The sequence below is a fragment of the Malaclemys terrapin genome, chromosome 24 (genome assembly GCF_027887155.1).
Source record: "Malaclemys terrapin pileata isolate rMalTer1 chromosome 24, rMalTer1.hap1, whole genome shotgun sequence".
Lineage (NCBI taxonomy): Eukaryota > Metazoa > Chordata > Testudines > Emydidae > Malaclemys > Malaclemys terrapin.
Window position 1 is genome coordinate 1687751 of NC_071528.1, and position 8953 is coordinate 1696703.

Sequence of the window (8953 nt, forward strand, 5' to 3'; positions counted from 1 at the left end):
CACAACCACTCACTAGTCTAGATTGTACCCTGGGTATGTCCCAGGACTCAAACTGGACTCCCAAAAAAGTCACCAGGAGCTGCTGACAATCTTGATCTCAAGCTATTTCCCTTCTGCCATGGGATGGAGTGTGATCAACTCAGGGCAGCACATGCTGCATACCAAAAGGTCCATCAAAGCACTACCCTGAGTAAGGGGAAGGCTGGAGCATCACTACGGCCCAAAGGCAAGCTCTTGGATGGCTTGGCCTCAGGAGGCACAGTTAATGCAGGGGAAGTGAATACCTTGGTGTGCAGGCCTCCCCACTTCTGGTTTGTGTGAGGGCAAGAGAGGGGAGTTATCACCTCATTACATCTCCCTATTCCCCTCCACCCCCAGGGTGGCTAGTGTCCTAACAGGCAGTAGGAGGTCCAGTCCCAGGGGAGCACAGGGACTATGATGGTACCTTGTCCTTTCATGAAGAGGGTGTAACTGGGGGAGCAAAGCACCATTTCCCTTTCCCACCTTCCCACTTGCACAAGGGTCAAGCACAAGCAAGCCGAGATATACAGGTGACCCTTGTTTATGCAGTGACATATTCTCCAGAGACAAGCAATTCCCTATACCAGTGTGCTCTGCCCTAATATTGTTGATGTGAAACCGATAAGACTGCAGGAGATGGCATTTCTTGTCTGAGTCCATGAACAGAGTTACTGGTATGACAGTACCTGTGAGACCTGCTGAGACTCTTTTGAGAGTCTGTCATTATGCAGTTGTTGAAAAGATCCCAGAACTCTTTCCCCACACCCACCGACTCATGTCTTTTCAAGCTAAGTGATGCTGATACTGACAAAGTTTGCATAGGCATTGGTTGGTTATAGATGGTACTAGTAGCAACACCTTTGTTATCCTTGTCCAACACTATCCACTATAAAGGCCTGTTTTCAGTTGATTATAGCTTTGTCAGACTTGAACTGTTAAGACTGAATCTCCCCTGCTGTTGGCCAATTTTTTTAAAAATTATGATTATTAATTATTTATTGATATGAAAATCTCACAAAACCAGTTCATCCATTTCAGAGAAAGAGTTTAGGGGGTGGGGGGGTGGGAAATGTTGTTTTGCTCGTGCTAAAACTTCTTCCAGTCACTGACTTGAGAAGCTCTGGCACTACAGTTGCCAACTCTCCAGGATTGCTGTGGAGTCTCCAGGAATTAAAGCAACAGAGGGTCCTGTGGCATCTTTAAGACTGACAGAAGTATTGGGAGCATAAGCTTTCGTGGGTAAGAACCTCACTTCTTCAGATGCAAGTAATGGAAATCTCCAGAGGCAGGTATTTATACCTGGTATTTATACCTGCCTCTGGAGATTTCCATGACTTGCATCTGAAGAAGTGAGGTTCTTACCCACGAAAGCTTATGCTCCCAATTCTTCTGTTAGTCTTAAAGGTGCCACAGGACCCTCTGTTGCTTTTTACAGATTCAGACTAACACGGCTACCCCTCTGATACAGGAATTAAAGGTTCATCTTTACATAAAGATTATGTCATGTGATGAAACCTCCAGGAATATGTCCAATGAAAGTTGGCAACTATATCTGGTGTCTTGATGCTTTGGAGCAGGGACCTGACATTTGGTGGGAGACAGGGGTTGCCCTAGTGTCAGGGAGATCCCTTTCATCTTCCCTGTGAAATTTCATCCAAATTTGGCCAAATTATAAGCCTCTGAAAAAATCTTCATTTGCACATGCCCAGTAGAGGTTTGTTAGAGGCTGGCAGTGTTATTCTGCACTTAGCATGCTCCATTGCAGGCCGCAGGGGCGGAGCAGGAGTTTCACTGCAATTTTTCTTCTTGGCTTCCGGGGGCTTCTGTGGTGTTGGGCACTTTAACTGTGAGCAGGGAGACTGCTAGCTCGACTCTCCCTGCTCAGACTCAGACAACGTGTATGAGAAAGATGATTATGAAGGAGCCTGCCTTTTTCAAATAATGAGGGATAAGGAGTGAGGAGAAGAGGACAGGGGCAGGATGAGATGGACCAGGGTAACCTAGCAGAAGCCGGTTGCATGTGGGGAGACCATCTTTGTTATGTGTTTGTACGGTGCCTACCACAACACAGCTTTGGATTCTGGATACTATGGATATGGTAGATGGAGCTGGAAGCCCCATCTGTTATTAAGGTTGTCCAGCACTTACCTGTTTTCAATTGCTTGTAACTTTGCCTCACTTTAACAGTTTGAGTTAAAGATTTCCATGCTGGTTGTCTGCCTCAAGCTGAATATATTTTTGAAAACTTCAGTGAAAACAGTTCAGCTGTTTCTGAGAATGAGACTAGGGCAAAATATGTTGTTTTGACTTCTTAAAAAATTCTAGACACCCTTTCTTTGTCCAGATATAGCACCCAAACCATGCTGCAAGGCAAAGATTTGAAATCTGGCAAGGGGTGGCCTTTGTGTCAGAGATGTGCCGTGTGCCATTCCCATGAACACACTGAAATTTCTACATGTTCAGTTGAGTCTTGTTAGAATGTAGCAGCTAAAATTTCTGAAGATTCTGTCCTCACTGAGTATGCTCCATCCCCTGACAGCTCCTGGTGCTGACCAGACTGTGCATGCAGCACCCCACAGAGCAACTGAGCATGCTCCATCCTGGGGCTGGAGGGACTGAGCAGGACTTTCCCTGTAACAACTGCTCCCAGCTTGGGTGGTGTAGGTACTGGAACTGAGAGCAGGGAGACTGTCTCTCCTGGCGATCAGTGACCCCTCTGCTGGCACCTGGGCAGTATGCAGGAGGAAGCAGTCTGATTCAAATCCAGAGGGGACAAGAATTGGACCTGGGGTACAGGAAAGAAGTAGATTGAGACAAGGCATTTGGTGCAATTGGAACTGGAGTGTAGACTAGAGGCTGGGAGAAAGGGGAGGCTGGGACTGCTTGGGCAAGGAGACAGGGAATGGGACTTGGTGAGGGGACTCGGTACCCATTGGGTGGATGGGTGGGTGGGTGGTGGGAACAGTGAGATCAGATGAAGAGCTGAGGATGGGACTGAAACTGGAATTAGCCAGGCCAGGAGATAGGAACTAGGAACCTGTTGGGGGAAGGGAGAGAATGGTGATGGGAGGAGGACTGCAGACAGCTCTGACAAGAAGGTTTGGATAGGACAGGAACTGGGACTGTCCTGGAGAAGGAATCAGAGAGTGGGGAGATTGGGGCAAGGAGCTGGGGTGGGGTGGGAGAGGAGCCTGAGGGTATGTCTACACTACGAAATTAGTTCGAATTTATAGAAGCCGGTTTTATTGAAATCGGTTGTATACAGCCGATTGTGTATGTCCACACAATAAAATGCTCTAGGTGCTCTAGTCGGCGGACCGCGTCCACAGTACGAGGCTAGCATCGACTTCCGGAGCATTGCACTATGGGTAGCTATCCCACAGCTATCCCACAGTTCCCGCAGTCTCTGCCGCCCCTTGGAATTCTGGGTTGAGATCCCAATGCCCGGATGATGCAAAACAGTGTCGCGGGCGGTTCTGGGTACATGTCGTCAGGCCCCTCCCTCCCCCGTCACAGCAACAGCAGACAATAGATTCGCGCCTTTTTACCTGGGTTACCTGGGCTACCTGTGCAGACAACATGGAGCCCGCTCAGCTCAGCTGAGCTCACCGTCACCATATGTCCTTTGGGTGCCGGCAGACGTGGGACTGCATTGCTACACAGCAGCAGCTGCTAACTGCCTTTTGGCGGTAGACGGTGCAGTAGACTGGTAGCCTTCATCGGCGATCTGGGTGCTGGCAGCCGTGGGGCTTGCCTTTTGGCAGTAAATGGTGTATTACGACTGTTATCCGTCCTATTACAAGTCGGGTCATCGTACGTTAGCAGAGTCTTTCCTGAGCAGCCGATTGTGCAATAGGCCTGAAGACCATCGTCATACACCGCCCCGTATTTGCTGCCAAGCACCCAGAAAGATGCCGAGGGCTATCAGTCACGCTGCACCGTCGTCTTAAGATGTAAAAAAATAGATTTGCTCTGTATTCATTTGCTTCCCCCTCCCTCCGTCAAATCAACGGCCTGCTAAACCCAGGGTTTTCAGTTTAATCTTTGGGGGGGACCAGTCTGTGACAGTTGTTTGTGTCTCTCCCTGATGCACAGCCACCGTTCTTTATTTTAATTCCCTGTGCCTGTACGCCATGTCGTCACTCGGCCCCCCTCCCTCCTTCCCCTAGTCCGTCAGATACTACGTTTGCGCCACAGCTCAGAGAGCCGAGAAGCGGTTCGCGCCTTTTCTTTGAATTCTGGGTTGAGATCCCAATGCCCGGATGATGCAAAACAGTGTTGCGGGCGGTTCTGGGTACATGTCGTCAGGCCCCTCCCCCCTCGTCACAGCAACGGCAGACAATACATTCGCGCCTTTTTACCTGGGTTACCTGTGCAGACAACATACCACGGCAAGCATGGAGCCCGCTCAGCTCAGCTGAGCTCACCGTCACCATATGTCCTCTGGGTGCCGGCAGACGTGGGACTGCATTGCTACACAGCAGCAGCTGCTAACTGCCTTTTGGCGGTAGACGGTGTAGCATGAGTGATAGCCGTGGGGCTGGCAGCCGTAGGGCTGCATTGCACCAGCCCCTTCCAGGCGATGGTATATTATGACTGGTACCCGTCATCGTCATACTGGTATGGCTGTCAATCATGGCCACCTGGGCAGACATGCTACTGTTTTGATGATGACGGTTACCAGTCGTAATATACTATTTTCTGCCAATTGCCCAATATTGTCTGCTAAGCACCCAGAAGAGGCCGAGGGCGATGCTGGGTGCTGGCGGACGTGGGGCTGGCAGACGTGGGGCTGCATTGCTACACAGCAGCAGCCCCTTGCCTTTTGGCAGATGATGGTATTTTATGATTGGTACTCATCGTCATCGTACTGGTATGGCTGTCACTCATGCTGCACCGTCAGCTGCCACCTTAAGATGTAAAAAATAGATTTGTTCTGTGTTCATTTGCTTCCCCTTCCTCCGTGAAATCAATGGCCTGCTAAGCCCAGGGTTTCCAGTTTAATCTTTGGGGGGACCATTCTGTATGACAGTTGTTTGTGTTTCTCCCTGTTCCTGTACCTGTACGCCATGTCGTCACTCGGCCCTCCCGCCCTCCTTCTCCTGGTCCATCAGATACTACTTTCGCGCCTTTTTTCTGACCAGGCGCCATAGCTAGCACTGGGATCATGGAGCCCGCTCAGATCACCACGGCAATTATGAGCACTATGAACACCACGCACATTGTCCTGGAGTATATGCAGAGCCAGAACATGCCAAGGCGAAACCCGGACCAGGCGAGGAGGCGATTGCAGCGCGGCGACGAGAGTGATGAGGAAATTGACATGGACATAGACCTCTCACAAGGCACAGGCCCCAGCAATGTGGAAATCATGGTGTCACTGGGGCAGGTTGATGCCGTGGAACGCCAATTCTGGGCCCGGGAAACAAGCACAGACTGGTGGGATCGCATCGTGCTGCAGGTATGGGACGATTCCCAGTGGCTGCGAAACTTTCGCATGCGTAAGGGCACTTTCATGGAACTTTGTGACTTGCTTTCCCCTGCCCTGAAACGCCAGGATACCAAGATGAGAGCAGCCCTCACAGTTGAGAAGCGAGTGGCGATAGCCCTGTGGAAGCTTGCAACGCCAGACAGCTACCGGTCAGTCGGGAATCAATTTGGAGTGGGCAAATCTACGGTGGGGGCTGCTGTGATCCAATTTGCCAGGGCAATGAAAGACCTGGTGATAGCAAGGGTAGTGACTCTGGGAAACGTGCAGTCAATAGTGGATGGTTTTGCTGAAATGGGATTCCCAAACTGTGGCGGGGCCATAGACGGAACCCATATCCCTATCTTGTCACCGGAGCACCAAGCCACCGACTACGTAAACCGCAAGGGGTACTTTTCAATGCTGCTGCAAGCCCTGGTGGATCACAAGGGACGTTTCACCAACATCAACGTGGGATGGCCGGGAAAGGTACATGATGCTCGCATCTTCAGGAACTCTGCTCTGTTTCGAAAGCTGGAGGAAGGGACTTTCTTCCCGGACCAGAAAGTGACCATTGGGGATATTGAAATGCCTATCGTGATCCTTGGGGACCCAGCCTACCCCTTAATGCCATGGCTCATGAAGCCGTACACAGGCAGCCTGGACAGGAGTCAGGACCTGTTCAACTACAGGCTGAGCGAGTGCTGAATGGTGGTGGAATGTGCATTTGGCCGTTTAAAAGCACACTGGCGCAGCTTACTGACTCGCTCAGACCTCAGCGAAAAGAATATCCCCATTGTTATTGCTGCTTGCTGTGCGCTCCACAATATCTGTGAGAGTAAGGGGGAGACATTTATGGCGGGGTGGGAGGTTGAGGCAACTCGCCTGGCCGCTGATTACGCGCAGCCAGACACCAGGGCGGTTAGAGGAGCACAGCAGGGCGCGGTGCGCATCAGAGAAGCTTTGAAAACGAGTTTTGTGACTGGCCAGGCTACTGTGTGAAACTTCTGTTTGTTTCTCCTTGATGAACCCTCCAACCCCCCCCCCCCACCCGGTTCACTCTACTTCCCTGTAAACCAACCACCCCACCCCACCCCACCCTCCCCTCCCGCTTGCAGAGGCAATAAAGTCATTGTTTTTTCACATTCATGCATTCTTTATTAGTTCCTTACAGAGGTAGGGGGATAATTGCCAAGGTAGCCTGGGATGGGTGGGGGAGGAGGGATGGAAAAGGACACACTGCATTTTAAAACTTTAACTCTTATTGAAGGCCAGCCTTCTGATGCTTGGGCGATCATCTGGGGTGGAGTGACTGGGTGGACGGAGGCCCCCCACCGTGTTCTTGGGCGTCTGGGTGAGGAGGCTATGGAACTTGGGGAGGAGGGCTGTTGGTTACACAGGGGCTGTAGCGGCGGTCTCTGCTCCTGCTGCCTTTCCTGCAACTCAACCATACGCTCGAGCATATCAGTTTGATGCTCCAGCAGACGGAGCATTGCCTCTTGCCGTCTGTCTGCAAGCTGACGCCACCTATCGTCTTCAGCCCGCCACTTGCTCTGTTCTTCCCGCGATTCAGCCCGCCACCTCTCCTCTCGTTCATATTGGGTTTTTCTCATCTCCGACATTGACTGCCTCCACGCATTCTGCGGTACTCTATCAGCCTGGGCGGACATCTGCAGCTCCGTGAACATCTCGTCCCTCGTCTTACGTTTTCTCTTTCTAATGTTCACGAGCCTCTGCGAAGGAGAAACATTTGCAGCTGGTGGAGGAGAAGGGAGAGGTGGTTAAAAAAGACACATTTTAGGGAACAATGGGTACACTCTTTCATTACAAGGTCGCATATTTCGGCTTGCAGGCAGCCTTCGTAGGCCACAGTGTTTTGGCTTTTTTAACCTTCTTAACATGCGGGAAAGGTTGCAAACAGCAGCGCATTTCCCATATCAAGGATGAATTGGGTTGTCCATTTAAAATGGGGTTTCAATGTAAAAGGAGGGGGCTGCGGTTTCCCGGTTAACATGCGGCACAAACACAAGTAAACCACCCCCCCCACACACACACACACGATTCTCTGGGATGATCACTTCACCCCTCCCCCCACCGCGTGGTTAACAGCGGGGAACATTTCTGGTCAGAAGAGCAGGAACGGGCGCCTCTGAATGTCCCCCTTAATAAAATCACCCCATTTCAACCAGGAGAGCTTTCTGGAGATGTCCCTGGAGGATTTCCGCTCCATCCCCATACACGTTAACAGACTTGATTGCTTTTTTTTTTGTAATGTTTACAAATATTTACAAAGTTACACTCACCAGAGGTCTCCTGTGTGCCCTGAGGGTCTTGGGTGAGTTCGGGGGTTACTGGTTCCAGGTCCATGGTCACAAACATATCCTGGCTGTTGGGGAAACCGGTTTCTCCGCTTCCTTGCTGCTGTGAGCTACCTACAGTACCTCCATCGTCATCTTCCTCGTTCCCCGAACCGTCTTCCCTGTGTGTTTCTCCAGTGAGAGAGTCATAGCACACGGTTGGGGTAGTGGTGGCTGCACCCCCTAGGATTGCATGCAGCTCCGCGTAGTAGCGGCAAGTTTGCGGCTCTGCCCCGGACCTTCCGTTTGCTTCTCTGGCTTTGTGGTAAGCTTTCCGTAGCTCCTTAATTTTCACGCGGCACTGCTGTGTGTCCCTGTTATGGCCTCGGTCCTTCATGGCCTTGGAGATCTTTTCTAATACTTTTCCATTTCTTTTACTGCTACGGAGTTCAGCTATCACTGCTTCATCTCCCCATATGGCGAGCAGATCTCGTACCTCCCGTTCGGTCCATGCTGGAGCTCTTTTGCGATCCTGGGAGGACTCCATCACGGTTACCTGTGCTGATGAGCTCTGCGTGGTCACCTGTGCTCTCCACGCTGGGCAAACAGGAAATGAAATTCAAACCTTCGCGGGTCTTTTCCTGTCTACCTGGTCAGTGCATCTGAGTTGAGAGCGCTGTCCAGAGCGGTCACAATGAAGCACTGTGGGATAGCTCCCAGAGGCCAATAACATCGAATTCCATCCACACTACCCCAATTCCGACCCGCAAAGGCCGGTTTTATCGCTAATCCCCTCGTCGGAGGTGGTGTAAAGAAACCGGTTTAAAGGGCCCTTTAAGTCGAAAGAAAGGGCCTCGTTGTGTGGACGTGTCCAGGCTTAATTCGGTTTAACGCTGCTAAAGTCGACCTAAACCCGTAGTGTAGACCAGGCCTGAGTATCAGAGGGGTAGCTGTGTTAGTCTGGATCTGTAAAAAGCAACAGAGTCCTGTGGCACCTTATAGACTAACAGATATATTGGAGCATAAGCTTTCGTGGGTGAATGCGTCTGACGAAGAGGATATTCACCCACGAAAGCTTATGTTCCAATACATCTGTTAGTCTTAAAGGTGCCACAGGACTCCCTGTTGCTTTTTACAGTGGTGGAAGAGCGATCAGACAAGGAGCTGC